Below are 17,642 nucleotides of genomic sequence, written 5' to 3'. Positions count from 1 at the left end.
TTGCTCTTCACAACTGAGGTATCATCAGTACTTTCAGAGGTCTTACAAGCAATTCAATTTTGCTTAATTGATATATGTTTCTTTCAGAAGCACAGATTGAGCTAGTTGTATGCGTTTCTCTGTATCTTAGACACTGGGCTTAAAACTAAGAACACTAAAATACTTTATGTAACAAGTGCATTGAGATCTTTATGTGACAGACTTTAGACACAGGAGATGACCTCCAACAATGGAAATAGTGTCTGTGATTATGAATCAGTTTCCTTTTGGTAAAAAATATTTCTATGAAATGTCTGCACAATAATATGGTCAATAAGCATCATAGGCCTAAAAGGAAATTTAAGTTTCTCTTTTAAGAATACTTCTTTTATATTACAGAAATGATCTCATTTACTTAATACATTTTTCAAAAATTAAGAGAATGCTTTCAATTTTCCAAAGGTTAGGAAAACAAAGTACAATCTGAAGGCTCTATTTGTAAAAGAAAGTGTTATTTATAGTTAAATTTATCAAGTGGACATTCAGCAGCAGCTGAGTATTAAAGTTGCATTCCTAGAAAACTAGATATTTCATACCTAATCTGTGCTTAGTCAAGCCACAAAACCTCAAACTAACAGAACCTCTGTCATTTGCGGATAGTCTAATTTATCTATACTGAAATTAAACATTTAAAAAGGTCTGATTACACGATGAATATATGGAGCATTCCTGATTAGAAAAAGGCTCAAATTCTGAAGATGTTAATTTATTTTTTGGTTGATTCCGACCATATTCTGTCATCAACAGCCTTTTCAATTCCCACTTTTTGAGACAGGTTTCAAGAAAATGGAAATTTGGGGTTATTAGATTAGCCATGAAAAACCAGTGAAAAAAATTTTTAACAAACGTCATAGAAAAGCACTCAATGAAAATAAAAAGGTGTTTAATCAACTTTGTTATTTATTTTAAAGACAGGGTCTTGCTCTGTTGCCCAGGCTCCCAAGTAGCTTAGGACTACAGTCTCAAACCTCTATGTCCAGCCAATTTTTTATTTTTATTTTTGTTAATATGTTGCCCAGGCTGGTCTTGAATTCCTGGCCTCAAGTGATCCTCCCCTCACCTCGGTTCCCAACACACTGAGATTACAGGCTTGGGCATCACTGTGCCTGGCCTCAGCTTTATTTGTTCTAAAGGAAATTATGAATAGTAATGGTTATTACATAAGTAATCTCTATGATGTGGGAAACCATTAAGCACCTTTTACATACTCTAAATAAGAATTATGCTTTGGGTTTTTATCATATTTCTAAAATATTTTCTAGCATGAAACATCTAACTTAACATTACACACAAACACATATTCCTATTTATCCTTCCAGACATAATATAGTCACTGTCATTACAAAGCTTTTTTTGTGCTAACTTCTTTGTTCTCTCTTCTCTGCTCCCATGTTACATTTTACCATAATCATTTTCTTGTATCTCTATCCCCCATTAGGCATTGAGCTCATCCTGGGCAGAGAACGGACTCTCTTCACATTTGAATTTTCAGTGCCTACGCTGTTCTTTTTTCTTTTTCTTTCTTTACCTGCACGGTTCTTGACACATAGTAGTAGATGTCCGGTGTGTGTTAGTTGAATGAGTTAATAAATGAAAAAATAAATTACATGTATATAATAGAATATAATTCTAGCACAACGAGACCTCAATTATAATAGAATATAATTCTAGTACAACAACAGTTCAACGAGAGTGGAGAAAAGGATGGAATCATGTGAAGTCTTCCAGATGTGTTAATTATGTTGAACCTAATGCTAAGGATAACAAAAGTCTTTGAAGAACGGCCAAGAGTGAATTTTGGGAAGTCCAGTTGAATGATTAATAGTCCAGATGAGAATCTGTAATGGCTTGGTGGAGATGGCAGGGATGGAGAGTAACAGAAGTATCGGAGAAATACTTACGATGAAGAATTGATAGCATCTGGTGAGTGGCTGGATACTGGGCTGGGGTAAGAGAGACAGGAAGTCAAAGATGAGAGCACCATTTACCAAGAGAAAGAAGAAAAGGTACAGATTTTAGGGGGGAAAACAAAGTTTCAGACATATTGAGTCAGGTACTGGAAAGACATCCATGTGTTACTATGAGGAGGGAACTATTCCTATCCTCCCCTCTTACACACCAGGAAACCTGGGCTGAGGGAGCTTACATAACTTACTAATTGCTTCCCAGACCTGCCTCCAAAGTCCATGTTGTTAACTCCCAGGCCACACAGCATATGATTCTTTGTTTAAGGAAAACACCAATATATTGCAAGCCGAGTTATACTCCTGACTTCTGAGTACTAAATGTGTCTCAACTGAAGCAACTATCCTGGAGGATGAGGCCACTTAACAGCTTCCAAAGCAAGGTGACGGTATTCTTAAGGCCTCCTTCCCACACACTTCTCTGCCAAAATAGATGGCAGCTAAGCCAAAGAGCACTGGAGAAAGACATGGAGCAGAAAAAAAAAGAGAAGATCCTCAGGGCGCTGGTAGAAGTGCAAAGGTCTTGTTCAGGTGAAAGAAAATGTGTAATAAAATTCACCGGTTCAGCTGAACAGGTAATTACAGAGTTAGTAAAACAAGGATTCCTGACACAATAGATTCTAACACTGCCATGGGTGTCATAGTCACTAAGTGACTTTTTAGTTTGCTGATCATTGATCCACTAGACACTAACAGCTCCAATCGGATCAATGCAGGATAACATATGAGGAGGACTTTGCATGTTAAAAATCTACTGGAAATTTTACATGAAAGAGTTCATTATCTGGGTAATGTGACCTGTGTCCAAATGATACATGTGGACCATTTGTCAGGTTTTTTAATGGAAAAAAATGAATTTTTTTCTAAAAGCCTAATTATGTGATAAATTCCACTGCCGAGAAATTGAAGCCACTTGGGTGTCATGAATGTGTAAACATGTTAATTCGAGGGCTGTGTTACCTAAAGAAGTATATTTCATTCCACTCTCTTAGCTTCCCTTTCCCCAACGGGGTCATCTCATCCATCTCCTCCATTCCTATGGCCCACCAACACTCTGTTCTTGGGTCTTTCTCTCTTCGTAGCCTGGGCCAGCTTCCATTTTCCCTAAATCCTTCTTTCCTGTGCTCACAGTTCCTTCTAAGAGCTTGTCTCCTAAGGCCAGCATTTAACCCAAGGTCCCTTTGCTATCTTCATTCCCTGGGGTCCTGTTGTCATACAGTTTTATCAGAAGAGAGCAGACAGAGAAGAAAATATACTTATTTCTCATGGAAAGAACTCATATATTGCTTGGTTCTAGAAAGAAAAATGATCTAAAGCAATAATAATAAGCTTGTTTATGGAAACTAGACAAATCAAAAAGAGTTCTGGAAAACATATTTTGTATGTTTGGTTTTAAATACTTTATTGAGATATAATTTACATAAAATACAATTCTTGGCCAGGCGCTATGGCTCATGCCTGGAATCCCAGCATTTTGGGAGGCAGAGGTGGGAGGATTCACCTGAGGTCAGGAGTTTGAGACCAGCGTGGTACAACATGGTGAAACGCCGTCTCTACTAAAAATACAAAAATCAGCTGGCTGTGGTGGTGGGCGCCTGTAATTCCAGCTACTTGGGAGGCTGAGGCAGGAGAATCACTTGAACCTGGGAGGCAGAGGTTGCAGTGAGCCGAGATCTGCACTCCAGCCTGGATGACAGGCTGCACTCCAGCCTGGGTGACAGAGTGAGACTCTGTCTCAAAAACAAACAAAAAACAACAACAAAAAACGACACACAAAAAACACAATTCTTTTTAAATGTACAGTTTAATGAATTTTGACAAATATATACATACATATATAGTAGTTGTATAACCACTACAAATCAAGATATAGAATATTTCCATCACTCTGAAAAGCTCCTTTTTGCCCCTTTGTAGTCAATCCACTCTTTCTATCACTGGCCTTGCCAATCATTGATCTATTTTTGTGTCTATAGCTTTGACTTTTTAGGGATGTCAAATACATGAAATCATATAGTATCTAATATTTTATGTCTGGCTTTCTTTAATTAGCATAAAACCTTTAAGATTCATCCATGTAGTTGTGTGTATCAGTAGTTTATCCCTTTTTATTGCTGAATAGAAACACAATTTGTTTATCTACTCACCAGTTGATGGATACTTGGGTTGTTTTCAGTTTCAGTGAATAAAGCTGTTATAAACACTCAAGGCAGAACCTGTACTCAGACTTAGGCAGTCTAAACCCAGAGCTCAGGTTTTTTTACTTTTTTATTTTTATTTATTTTTTATTTTTTGAGATGGAGTTTTGTTCTGTTGCCAGGCTGGAGTGCAGTGGCGCGATCTCGGCTCACTGCAATCTCTGCCTCCCGAGTTCAAGCGATTCCCCTGCCTCAGCCTCCCAAGTAGCTGGAATTACAGGCACATGCCACCATGCCCGGCTAATTTTTTGTATTTTAGTAGAGATGGGTTTTCACCATGTTGGCCAGGATGGTCTTGATCTCCTGACCTCGTGATCCACCCACCTCGGCCTCTCAAAGTGCTGGAATTACAGGCGTGAGTCACTGCACCTGGCCCAGAGCTCAAGTTTTAAAGCACTTCAGTCTACTGGTGCCCAATAAGAAACCATGAAGCTCTTTGTCATTGTCATGGCACCCCCTGATGGGGTTCTTCTCACTGCTCCTAGTGCCTGTGATGCTCTCCAAGTGGAGACTGCCTGATCGCACATCAAATGCTGCTCATTTAGGCTGGTAGGCAGAGGCAGCGTGCTTTCAAATTGTGCTTTAAAGAAAAACCTTTATATTTCCAAACAAATTAAGGGAATTTACTTGTAAGGAAAATCTAATTTAGGTATCTTTAAAAGGAGAGGTTTAGAAAATAAGAAATTAACACTGTGGCCACCATCTAGTGATCCATGGCTTAAGTTTTAACATGGCACTGAAAACTTCTCTTACCCATAAGTGTTGATCTAGTATAATTTATTATCTTTGGAACAGTATAAGTTTATTATAAAATCAATGAGAAAATATATGCCATTAGGCATGCCCTCATACTCATATTGTTTAGAAAAACAAATACAGACAAAAAATAAATATTAATATTTACTAGTTTATGGACAGGCAAGACAACTTTTTAAAAATTCTAGTTTATCTAATGCATATATTTTTAGTACTGCAGCAATGAGGAAAACCTGAAGAAGAACAGCTAAGTGTAACTAAGAGTACATATTCTACAGTTAAAAAAATCACACAAGCATTTACTTGATTCTTCATGCACCGATAAGAATGGCAAAGAAAACAGAAATCCCAAAATAATATGTTTGTCTCAGCTAACAATATCATTTGGAAAATTCTTATGTTTACCCAAAGTTGAACTGCACTTAATACTTTCTTTTATGCCTTTCTGTTTCATTTTATTAGATTAAGAAATTATAAAAAGTTTAAACATGTACAAATGTATAGAAAATAATGTAATGAACCTCCTGTACCTATCATCCAGCTTCAACAATTATCAACTCATGGCCAATTCTGTTTCCTCTATTTTCCTCCATTCATTCCTCACCTCCACCCAAACTAATGCCTTATTTTTTTAACTTTTTACTTTGAAATAATTTTAAGTTTTCAGAAAAGTTGCAAAAATAGTACAGAGTCCTCATCTATCCTTCACCCTGTTCCCTCAAAGCTAACATATTGCATAACCACAGTATAACTATCAAAACTAAGAAACTGCTTTTGGCTGGGCAAGGTGACTCATGCCTGTAATCTCAGCACTTTGGGAGGCCAAGGCAGGAGGATTGCTTGAGCCCAAGAGTTCAAGACCAGCCTGGGCAACATAGTGGGACCTCAGCTCTACGAAAAAGTAAAAAGTCAGCCAAGCATTGTGGTGTACGCCTGTAGTCTCAGCTACTTAGTAGGCTGAGGTGAGAGGATTGCTTGAGCCTAGGAGGTCAAGGTTGCAGTGAGCCAAGGTCGTCTCGCTGCACTGCTGCTGCCTCAGTGACAGAGCAAGATCTGGTCTCAAAAAAAAAAAGAAAGAAAAGAAAAAAAGAAACTGCTCGTTTTTTTGGTAAGGAAAATTGCACATTTTTGTGCTCCTCTGATAAATGCAAACTCACCCATCTGAGGGAACAATAACTACAAAATGCCATCCACTCTTAGCAATTATGTAATTCCATGTAATTATTTTCTCAGTTTGGCTAAAAAAAGCAAGTACTTTGAGATCTCTAAAATAGTCACAAACTAGTGCATTTTCTAGTTAAGAAGATGTTTGGGAGAGTCAAACTCCAATTTCAGAGACAGAATATAATTTAATAATTACCTGAATACAGAAACACCAATGAAGTTGTGGCTTAGACGTGTTGGGCATTTGTAAAATATAGGTAATATCAAGAGACTCCTGCTGTGAGTCAAGACAAACAAGCTTCCCCCTGCCACCCAGCATAACTGATGAGAGAATGCAGAGAAAAGTGATTAGAGTAGACTATGATACAGAGCTGGGGAAAGTTTCCTAAGGGAAGACATGTTTAAAGTTGTATCTAAAATTCAGATGTAATAAGAAAAATAAAATAATAATAAAATTTAGATGCATATATCATTAAGGCAGCATAGCATAGTGCTTAAAGCCAGGATAAACTCTGGAATCAGACTGCATGGGTTCAAATCACAGTTCAACTTCCTCTTGGTCTGTGACCTGGGGCAAGTTATTTAACCCTTTCAGACTCTGACTCTAGGTGCTTATAATAATCTCTGCCATCTATGGATGCATCAGCCTTGGTCCAATCAACCATACAGCAGAGATCATATGTCTGTTGACTTGGCTGACTGGCTATATTTCACTCTCACTATAATCTAGCAGCAGGCAGGGGGCAGGATCTCACTAACTCTTGAAGATCTTAGTGGTGGTGGATAGATTCCTCTTCTGAAGTGAGCGACGGCTGGATACAAGCTGCTGCTCCATTCTGTTTCCCTCTGGGTGGGAAATAACTTAGGAATAAGGAGGACAATGTGCTCTCAGTCTGCCTAACTGGCCCTTCTGTCTGGGCATCTTGTACCTAGCTAGTTCCCCAGGGCAGAAGTGGGACTCTAGCCAGCCTCCTCTTCTGAGATCAGACTGTACTTCCCTCCCTGATTAATGTCCCAGACTCTCACCTGTCATTCTTGGAACACCATGATTACTCAGTTTATTTCAATGCCATTCTCTGTCTACTCCTCTTAGAATGCCTGGGATGTAACTTTGAAATTGTTTGCCCAGCCTAAACTCAGCTCACAGGTAAAGGAGCTGCTCCCTCCCTTTCATATTGCTAAGATTTCCTTTACCTTTCCACTTGCTTCCCCCTCCTTCTTGCTAAATCCCACACAGTCCCTTCTCCTATTAAGAGCTGCCAACTTGTTGACTGGCCAATTCAACTCCATTTATGGCAAACATTTGTAGTTGTTCTGATTTTAATGGGGCTATCCTTTATAATAATGTTTTTAAAAAGTAGGTCACGAATAGAACCAATAAAGATGAGAAATAATTTCTGGAGGCCAATTTCTCTTAAGACATTCTATATCAAATAAAAACTTTATGGTGGGTTTGAAACACTGAAACAGACCACTCATGAGTAGTTATTAGAACATAGAGGAAAAACTGTTTGCCATTTTAGCATAGGTAATTTACAAAATGTCATTCTTTTCAGTGTACTCAGAGGCACATGGGCCTATGGTGGGTTCTGCCAATTTCAAAGGTGATGATCTATGAAGGAGACTTGGATATGAGTACACAGGTGACTTCTATGTTCAGACATACTCTGTCATCATGTTCAAAAACAGCTTCCAAAAAGCACAGTTGGCACGTTGTGGGAAAAAATACACTTATATTCAATATATCCCTTTTTTATAAGTAACGCAGGGATCTATACATCTTTGACAATTTTGCTCTCACCTTAACTAGAGAACATATCTATGTCAACTAGCATATATTTTAGCAGTTGTAGAAGGTTGGAAATCTTAAAGGAAACCAGACTTTAGCCAAGTCTGGGAGGACCTGCCTTTCAGGGGCTGCTAAAGAATTGGTGGAGACATACATGGTAAGACTGAAAGCATTTGGATTTTCTTCACAATTTAACACAATTCTCCTATAGTAGTCATTAAACTCTGATCAGGTTACCAGATTGGTAGTTTTCAGCACACTGAAATTCTTAGTTGCTGAGATTTATGAAAGTCATATTGAAAGACATTGAGGTATGGATTTGCCTACAGAGCAATTATTAATATATGGAGATTTCTCTTATAGTAGGCCTGAGTCCTCTTCTGACGCACAGAGAGGGCCATGTTTTATGGTTTTGGTGCATTTACTCTCTAAGCTCTCCAAATCCTCACAGCCATCTCTAAATGTTCTTTTATGGTATTTGCTTTATGGCCAAGATGTTATTAAGGATGAGAAAAGAGGCATTTAGCAACATATTTGAATAAGGGAATAAGATGGGAGTGGTGATTCTAGTAAAGGAGCAGAAAGCTTACTTATACCTCCTCTCCTTTATACGATACCACCTCCTCTTTCTGGTCATACTGAGTCTAGAGAGAAAAGGGGAGCCCTGGCCGGGCACGGTGGCTCATGCCTATAGTCCCAGCACTTTGGGAGGCCAAGGCGGGTGGATCACGAGGTCAGGAGTTGGAGACCAGCCTGACCAACATGGTGAAAACCTGTCTCTACTAAAAATACAAAAATTAGCCGGGCATGGTGGCGTGTGCGTGTAATCCCAACTACTCAGGAGGCTGAGGCAGGAAAATCGCTTGAGTCCGGGAGGTGGAGTTTGCAGTGAGCCGAGATCGTGCCACTGCACTCCAGCTTGGGTGACAGAGCAAGACTCCATCTGAAAAAAAAAAAAAAAAAAAAGGGGAGCCCCTCTGTCAATATTTCCTATGAACCCTTTTGATCCTCTGACCCTAAACAAATGCTGCATTTTTATCATTCATTTTTTTCTCCACCAGAAATCATAACAGCCATTATGTGCAATTCTGTGGTGAGAAAAGGAGACAGGAATTCTGAATATTGCTCCTTAATCTGTTCCTTGTTTTCTCAGACATTTACTTTTGGAGTCAGATGTATATGAACATTCCTCATTTGCCACAGCTGAGCAGTATGGCTTTAGGAAAGTTACTTAACCTCTCTGATTCTCAAGTGTCCACATCGATGAAATGGGCATGGTAATATCTACTTTACAGAATTACTGTGAGAATTAAAATGAGATATTATATGGAAAATAGCCAGTACAGTGCTTAGCACATAAAGGGCTCTCAATAAATGATTGCAACAGTAATTTCTGATAGCAGTGACTCAGCTTGGGGAAAAGTCTTAAACAGGTTGGGGAGGCTACCTCAAATGCTTGATGAAAGGAGAAAACATAGAAACAAACAAGAAGACAAATGAGGTGTCATTCATTTTACCTTACAGAGAAGATCTGCTGTATAAGACTAAATTTTAGGTGTTTCTGAATGTGGAATTATTGTTAGACCACAGCAGGAAGGCTGTTTCAATCATATAGGGATGCATATAAGAAATGTGAAGCCTGGAATATATAACAAGATTTATTTTTATAACCTTCAGTGAGAGGTATTGTGCAAGTATAAATTATATATTTTCACTTTTGTAATTATACCTAAACCACATACTCCCAGAAGATTTCATTATGTAATTCCTCAAACTTAACTTCAAGTTTCCTTTATAAAGCAATGTTCTATAAAAAACTTATGTAAAAGAAATCATTACTAATCACGTTTGCTGCATAAAGAAAAAATGCCACCCTAAATATTCATATTTATATTGCCACATTAGCCACTCTGAAATTGTTATTGGGCAAAACTAATCTATTCAAGGCAGGTAAAATATTTATAAACATGATTCAAATTACCTACATCCAGAGACTTCATAAAATCTTTTCAAATAATTTTCCTCTAAAAATTCAGAAATGTATTAATAGCCATTGAATTTGTTGTGCACAAAGGTCATTTGTCTCCAATTCTGGTTCAGAATGGAGATTATGCAAACAATTTTTAGCCTCAAATTCTCCCTATGTCCTGCTAAATTTCTGCAAGAAATTTCTTTGCAATATTGCCATTGCAATTGCTATATGTAACACTTCAAATAGTATATGTGGGATCTCTAGGTATTTGAACTAGAAAAGCAAAAATAAAGTGTATGAATTCAGCCAGAGGCAAACAACCAACTAGGAATTACTGAGTGGATCTAAGTTATATAAGCATTCAACAGGCAAATTAACATCTACCACATCCCATAACAAACACACACACACTCGACTTCTTCCTCAAGAGCAAGAGTTCTTTTGGCTTTGAAATCAGCTTAATAGTTGCTTCCCCACTTTCTTATAACTCCTCTTCATATTGCTCATCTTAATCATCTAGATAATTTTCGCTGGGCGCGGTGGCTCACGCCTGAAATCCAGCACTTTGAGAGGCCAAGGCGGGTGGATCACGAGGTCAGGAGGTCGAGACCAGCCTGGCCAACATAGTGAAACCCTGTCTCTACTAATAACACAAAAATTGGCGGGGCTTGCTGGCGCACGCCTGTAATCCCAGCTACTCGGGAGGCTGGGACAGGAGAATGGCTTGAACCCGGGAGGTGGAGGTTGCAGTGAGCCAAGATCGTGTCATTGCACTCCAGCTCTGGGCGACAGAGCAAGACTCCGTCTCAAAAATAAATAAATAAATAAATAAATAAAATAAAAATAATCTAGATAATTTTAATTTCTTTATCAAAGTTATTTGGCAAATTGTGCCAGTGCCACAGCTAGAACACAGGAGTGACTCTTACCACATGGTTCGACATTTTCATTACCTATAGTCAGCAACATCCCTCAAACCTACAAAATTCACAATAATAAAAGAAAATGAAAAATATATCTAATAAGCAACCTAGGCTTTAAGAGAATGTCAGGGTAATTACATTTTTTTTTTTTAGTAGAACCAAAGGTAAGACTATTATATATTGTTCCAAGATTCTAACTAAAAGAGTGTACACAAAATATTAAACTCGAAGGTGTGAAAGGAAGTGATATATGATTCCTAATAACATGGAATAATGGTATAATTCAAAGCAGAAACATAGTTCCTACTAGGCACAGAAATTTTTGGTAAGAAAGAAAAAAAAAGGAGGCATTTCTGAAAAATAAAAATGCCAATATAAAGCATACTTTTATAAAAACTTCTCAGTACTAATTTTTATTTGCTCTCTGACTATTAAGTACTAAAACAGGGTTAAATTGATTAGTTTGCTTGCTATTATTTATCAGTTAGTTAAATGCTGCTCAGACTCTAGAGTTCATTAGCTTATCAGTCAAATACCCGTCAGCTGTGCATAAGGTCTCATATACCAGCTTGCTTATCAACACATATATACAAACACAAGTGGAAAAGAAAGCCTATTTAAAATGTATATTTAGAATTGTTCACAGTAAATATTTGACACAGTTAACCAAAATGTCTTAGCACTCTCTTACGTCTTACATAGCATCATAATAAAAACACGTAACAGAATTCAAAGCAGATGGAGCTCAAAGCTAAGCCATAAACTTGTGTTTTTTAAAAAAGAGAAAAATTGGTAAAAACATGGACTGACTCAAGAGGAACTTGGTATATCTTTAATTTAATTACTGTATATTTAGTAACAGTGTTACTTAATTTGACAAATATTGAATTCTCTAATTGATTATTTGCTAGTCTGATTTCTATGAATTCATGGGAGAGTTTAAGACAAGTGGTAACATTTAATGAAGGCGTGTTCTGATTAATTATCTCTCAGTGATCTGTCTGACATACAGTGAGTTATGAAAGTCATCAATAATTTCCCCTTATTTTTAAATAGCAATAATTCTCTCTCTATAAAAAGTTATATCTTAAGGGTTTTTTAAGCTATAATTCATTAAAAACAATGAAGCACTGGCTAAGAATCTATCAAAATAGTGGCTGACTACCAGATTGAAAATAAATTTACGCTGGGGCAGTGGCTCACACCTGTAATCCCAGCAATTTGGGAGGCCAAGGCGGGTGGATCATCTGGGGTCAGGAGTTCAAGGCCATCCTGGCCAATATGGTGAAACCCCGTCTCTACTAAAAACACAAAAATTAGCCGGGTATGGTGGCGTGCACCTGTAGTCCCAGCTACTCGGGAGGCTGAGGCAGAAGGCTCGCTTGAACCCAGGAGATGGAGGTTGCAGTGAGCCAAGATTGAGCCACTGCACTCCAGCCTGGGCGACAAAGTGAGACCATCTCAAAAAAAACCCAAAGCAAAGAAAAGAAATTTAAACATTTTAGTACTGGAGGCAGACTGCTAGGAATCTTAGCCAACTTGTTATCATAACTGTGTCTACCTAAAGGCAAGCAAGAGAAATGCTGGGAAATAGCACAAAACAGTGATTTTGAGAAAATACAAGAATGATATATACATATAAAATAAAAGTATATAAACTTGTGCAGTGTATAGCAAAATAGCTACTTGTAATATAACATGAATAGGGTGGCTTCAGGCAATTGAACAGAGAAGTGAAGCTGAACGCTGCTATGCCAACCAAATGGCAAATGTGACACCTGATAATGTAAAACAGAGGCATCCCCAGGGCACCATGTAAAATTATTATAAAGTGGTGAAATAACAATATAAAGTTAATTTTATTAAAATTAACAATACTTCCCATCAGCACAAGACAATCTATATTCAAAATTAAAACAGTAGGAATGTTTATCTATTCAAGCATTCTGATAGGCTAAATATTGTTGACTGCTAAAAGAAATAAAGTTTTCAAGCCTCTTTTTCCTATATATTCATAAATACTCATGCTTATGAGTAATATCATATTCAAAGGCCTGAAATTAAAAACATGTTTCCTTATGAAATTTGGTATATTTGGCATGTCATTAAAAAAATTCCTGCCTACTTTTTAAAAAAAAATTTGATATCTTGGAAATAAAAGAAGGGATAAACTGATCAAATTTTGCACTGTACTGTTTAACTACAATAAATAGAAATAGGTAAAATTAGTAATTTCACAGCATTATTTAAATATTAATGTTTGCTGATTTCTACTACTTTCTGATATTTGCAAAACTGATCTGCATTCACTTGCCAGCTGTGAGGTATTGTGTTAAACAGAAGTATAAATTTTTAGGCTCTGTTAGCTTTCAAATAATAATATTGAGCGTTTTTTCTTGATTACAAAAAGAATGCAAGTTCATTACAGAAAAAAATGAAAATACAGAAAAGTACAAGGAAAAAAGAAATATTAGCCCTATTATGTTGTAATCTGTAGTCATTATTAACACTTTAGAACACATCCTTTCAGTATTTTTATCTATGCACCAATAAGTATATATATATATTTAAAAATTAATATTTAATCAAAAGTAAGCCTGAATGAAGACTACGTCATATTACAAAATGAATTTTATTTTTTCATCTAAACTAAAGGAGTATTTCAGAACATGTACCATGTTTCACCTAAAGAGTGGCTGCAGTTATATAATAAACTACATCTGCTGAAGAACTGAACATTAGTTTAAAATCCAGGAGTTAAGCAGTCAATAGTACCCTGAAGTGGGTGATGGAAATATTCTCAGAATTAGTATGAATTTTATTATTAAGGGACAGATGGATTTATAAGATCTCAAAATTTTGAGGCACATTCTCTATTTTAGGTACTTGAAAAATCTGTTTCATATGTTTGGATATCAAAATCCACTAAATCTACTATGATAACAATTCCTCTATGAGGCCAGTTTCATGTCCTTGATGATTAGAAACTAAACATGGGTTACAAGGTAGAGAAAGGGGCAATTCAAGAATTATTTGTAACTAAAGATGGTATGTTTTTTAATGTTATTATCAGAGGAAAGAAACCAAACCATTAAAAAATTATGTAACATTATTAAATTTAATTCAAGCCAATAATCTAAGCTTACACTGAACACTCATTCCAACTATTTAACCCTGGCTGCTGAGCTGAGGCTATAACAGCAGGTGGGTTATCAGACAATGCACTAGAATTTCACAAGATCGATTAAGTCAGAAGATAAACAAGAACTTCCCCAGCCTCTTTTATTCTTCCCAGATAATCTGTTTTATGTTCTTGAGGAAGGAAAGGCAAATCTTAAGCTTTACACTGTACCTTAGCACACTTTGTCTCTCTTCCCTATTTTATTTCTCACATAGTTTACATTACATCATGTCATTTCATTTATTGCCCCCCTGAGGAATGCAAACTATGTGAAGGCAGGGTTTTCCACTGACATATCTCCAGTGCCTAGAACAGTACCTGGCACATAGTAGGTGCCCAGCAAATATCTGTTGAATAAATGAATGAGATTTCTTTAACTGGATAATTAGGGTTAGCAGAAGTCAATTTTAAACATTCAAAGAAAAGAGAAATATTTTACAAAAAAATTAAAGACACTTCTGACCTGGTGTGGTGACTCACACTTGTAATCTCAACACTTTGGGAGGCAAAGGCAGGAGGGTCGCTTGAGGCCAGGAGTTTGAGACCAGCCTGGGCAACATGGTGAGAATGTTTCAAAAGACAAAAAAATTAGCTGGGTGTGGTGGCATGCGCCTGTAATCCCAGCTACTCAGGAGGCTGAGGCAGGAGGGGTTTGAGGCTGCAATGAGTTATGATGGCACCACTGCACTCCAGCCTGGGTGACAGAGTAGACCCTGTCTTAAACAAAAACAAAAACAAAATCATAAACTTTTGCTCAGAACTTGCATTTCTCTAACTTTGCAAGCACAAATTTTTATACCTGTTGACCACCTTCATGGGGTTACTTTGAAAATAGTAATTACTAAAGCCCACTTCACTGAAAATTTGAGAGTTAATTTTTAAAATTTCTGAATTTTGGGGCCACTGGTGCTGGAAAAAACATTACTCTCTCTGTTCTCTTTCTTGTAAAAAATTCAGTGCTAACCCACACAAATCCAGACAGCTGCCTCATCTATTCTGCTTCATCTATTCTCTTGCTGAGGACATTCCATATTCTTAGATTCCTATTGAACAACAGCACCATTCTGAAAAATTTGCGTACTGGCAATCAAATCATTCTGCAAACAGTAACGCAGATTCCAATGATAAGATGAGTGAGCAGGATGCAAGAACATCTTAAAGATCACCTGCCACACTTGTGTTTGAGGTGCTCAATGGCTGTTTACACCAAGTGCCATCTGGCTCTATAGATATAATAACAATTATTCCATTGAGGTGTGTAGCTCCCTAAATCATATTAATATACAATGATTCCGCTAGTCTTATAGGAGTTGATGTCTTTGTGTGCTGTCATTTAACCTGGGTAATGCTCTAAAACAAGTCTGCCTCATCATTAAGAATTGATTTTTTATTTATGTGAATGTCACTGGCAATCCCATGATATCCCTTTGTAATTCAGTTGAACAGGACTGCATACTAGCGTTAATCTATTTTTATGGCATATCTTTAAAAATTTGCAACATCTTGCTACATTTGGATATTTATATAGAGATTTGTGTTCCTGCAGAAAGCTGTTGTTAGCTTTGGAGATCCACTTCATACAGCAATAGGGCAAGTATCTAATATACTTCATTAGCTATCTTATATCAGATAAGGGTTTATTTCTTTAAATTATTTAACCTTGGTATAACCTACTAAAATCACATAAATTACAAATACACTAATGAAAATCATTAGTTTAGCCTATTCAAAAAAAAAAAAAAAGAAAGAAAGGAAGAAAGAAAAGAAAAAAGAAAACTTCCAACAGGGATAAAATTAAAACATTTTAAAATCAGCCCTCTGGAAGAATTTCATGAAAATAACTTGGTGAATTTGCCATGATCACTCATTTCTTAATGTTGTCGTTGGTCAATCGTTTAGTCATTGATGTTAACAACTATTCTGATGTGCTAACATTTGTAAAAAAAACCAAAAAAACAAAAACACATCGCTTTTTTTCTGGCTGATTCAAAATCTGATTTTAAAAGTCATAGTTACAATTATTTATAAATATGCCTTCATGAGTTTTGCTAATTTAAAATGAGATAAACACAATAAGCAACAATAAAAAGAAAAAATACATATTTTAAGATACCAAGAAAAAATACTACATCACAAAATTATACTTTAAATCTAGTCTTCCCAACAGTATTTACAAGATCATTAAATAATTACCTTATGGGGAAGTTCTGTCAGAACACCTCTCATATTTGGATGAGTATTATAGACTTTGAACCTGTTCATAAAGCAATAGCAAGCTTCTTCAGAAAGTCACTGAATTTTGGGCATGGGGAGATATGGTAAGTTATACTGCAGGTCTTGACCTTTTCATGCTGCTGCTTTAAAGGCAGAATTACTCTTATGCTGTTGAATTTATCATACACAATTACTGATACTGCAACTCATAAGGAAGTTAAGCAAAGTTTCAGAACAAATAAATGAGGTAACAATTTTTCAAATCTAAAGGATTTTGAAGAGGATTGTCACTGCAAACTATAAACTACTGTAAGATTCTTGGTCTAGAACAATCTCTTGTGGATTATTTAGACAATTTTTTAAAAAGCACACTGGGGCAAGTTCATTTTTCTAACTTGAAAATATATGTCGTAAAACTTAAAGGCTCAAACTTAAGAAAGACACATTCATAAAAAATCTACATTTGAGTTAGATTGTGAAATCTATGTAGTTTTCAATATAATATATTAATATCTGTAATCCTTAAGCTGTAATTTTTACAAATATGTTTTCCAAGAGCTGCATAAATTAACTTCTTTATGTATTGTATATGTTATAAATAACTAGAAGGAATTACGTACTTTTATATTCAATAAATAAATACATTTAAAGCTCAGATACTTTCACTAAAATAGATCCACAAAGAAGCTTGGAATGTTCTTCTGTGGTCTTCAGAACTATGTGTGGTGAGCAATTATCAGGAATAATACATGTGTCTGTTTTTGAATTCAGTAAGCCTTCTAAACATTATTTAAAAACTACTCCACAGAGATGATAAAAGGTGTATTAATCACCTAAATGCCTATAAATTGAGATTTAAGGTCAGAGATATTCCCTTAGTTTACTTAAGATATTCCTTGGATATCCCTTAGATATTTCCCTAGTTGTCCCACACGGGCTTGCTTGATCACACATCATATCCTGATATATACGAGGTTCTGAGTTAGCACTGTGGAATTGGTGTACAAGGCTTACAAGTCAGCTTTTAAAACGTAATAATGATAGCATCTATGATACTATTCTAGTGATTCTATGCTTTTCTTTTTGTTAAAATCATCCCTTATTTTAGGAATAAGCTAAGTAAAGAGGCAACATGGAGTCAGACTGAAATCTACTTCAGGGCTCACCTTTGTCGGATGAACAGTGAACGCTCTGACATTGACATTCACAGCAGCATTGCTGCCGGGTATTGCTATAATTTGCTCTCTATGATTGTTCCTTTAAACAAAAAGCTCTGCGCTCAGCATGCAAAGAAGTTAGAAGTGCGGGAAGGAGGGGGAATCACACATATAAGAGGAGAGAGAGGAAAAAACTGCAGATCAATCATTTATAATTAACAAAAATCCGATTGGTGCTTTAAATAGAGATCAATGTGTTCCAGGCTGCCTGGATTGTGGGGATGT

The 17,642-nt window shown here is 36.4% G+C and overlaps 1 protein-coding gene across 5 annotated transcripts in view; it reads right to left on the bottom strand.

The window, feature by feature from the left end:
• SKAP1 (src kinase associated phosphoprotein 1) overlaps positions 1–17,642 on the bottom strand; it is a 328,721-nt gene that overhangs the window by 147,035 nt on the left and 164,044 nt on the right. The window lies entirely within an intron of this gene.

Source organism: Pan paniscus, chromosome 19 (assembly GCF_029289425.2).
Source record: "Pan paniscus chromosome 19, NHGRI_mPanPan1-v2.0_pri, whole genome shotgun sequence".
In the NCBI taxonomy this organism is placed as follows: domain Eukaryota; kingdom Metazoa; phylum Chordata; class Mammalia; order Primates; family Hominidae; genus Pan; species Pan paniscus.
Note: the sequence above shows the minus strand (reverse complement) of the source record. Positions and strands in the feature narration are given on the sequence as shown.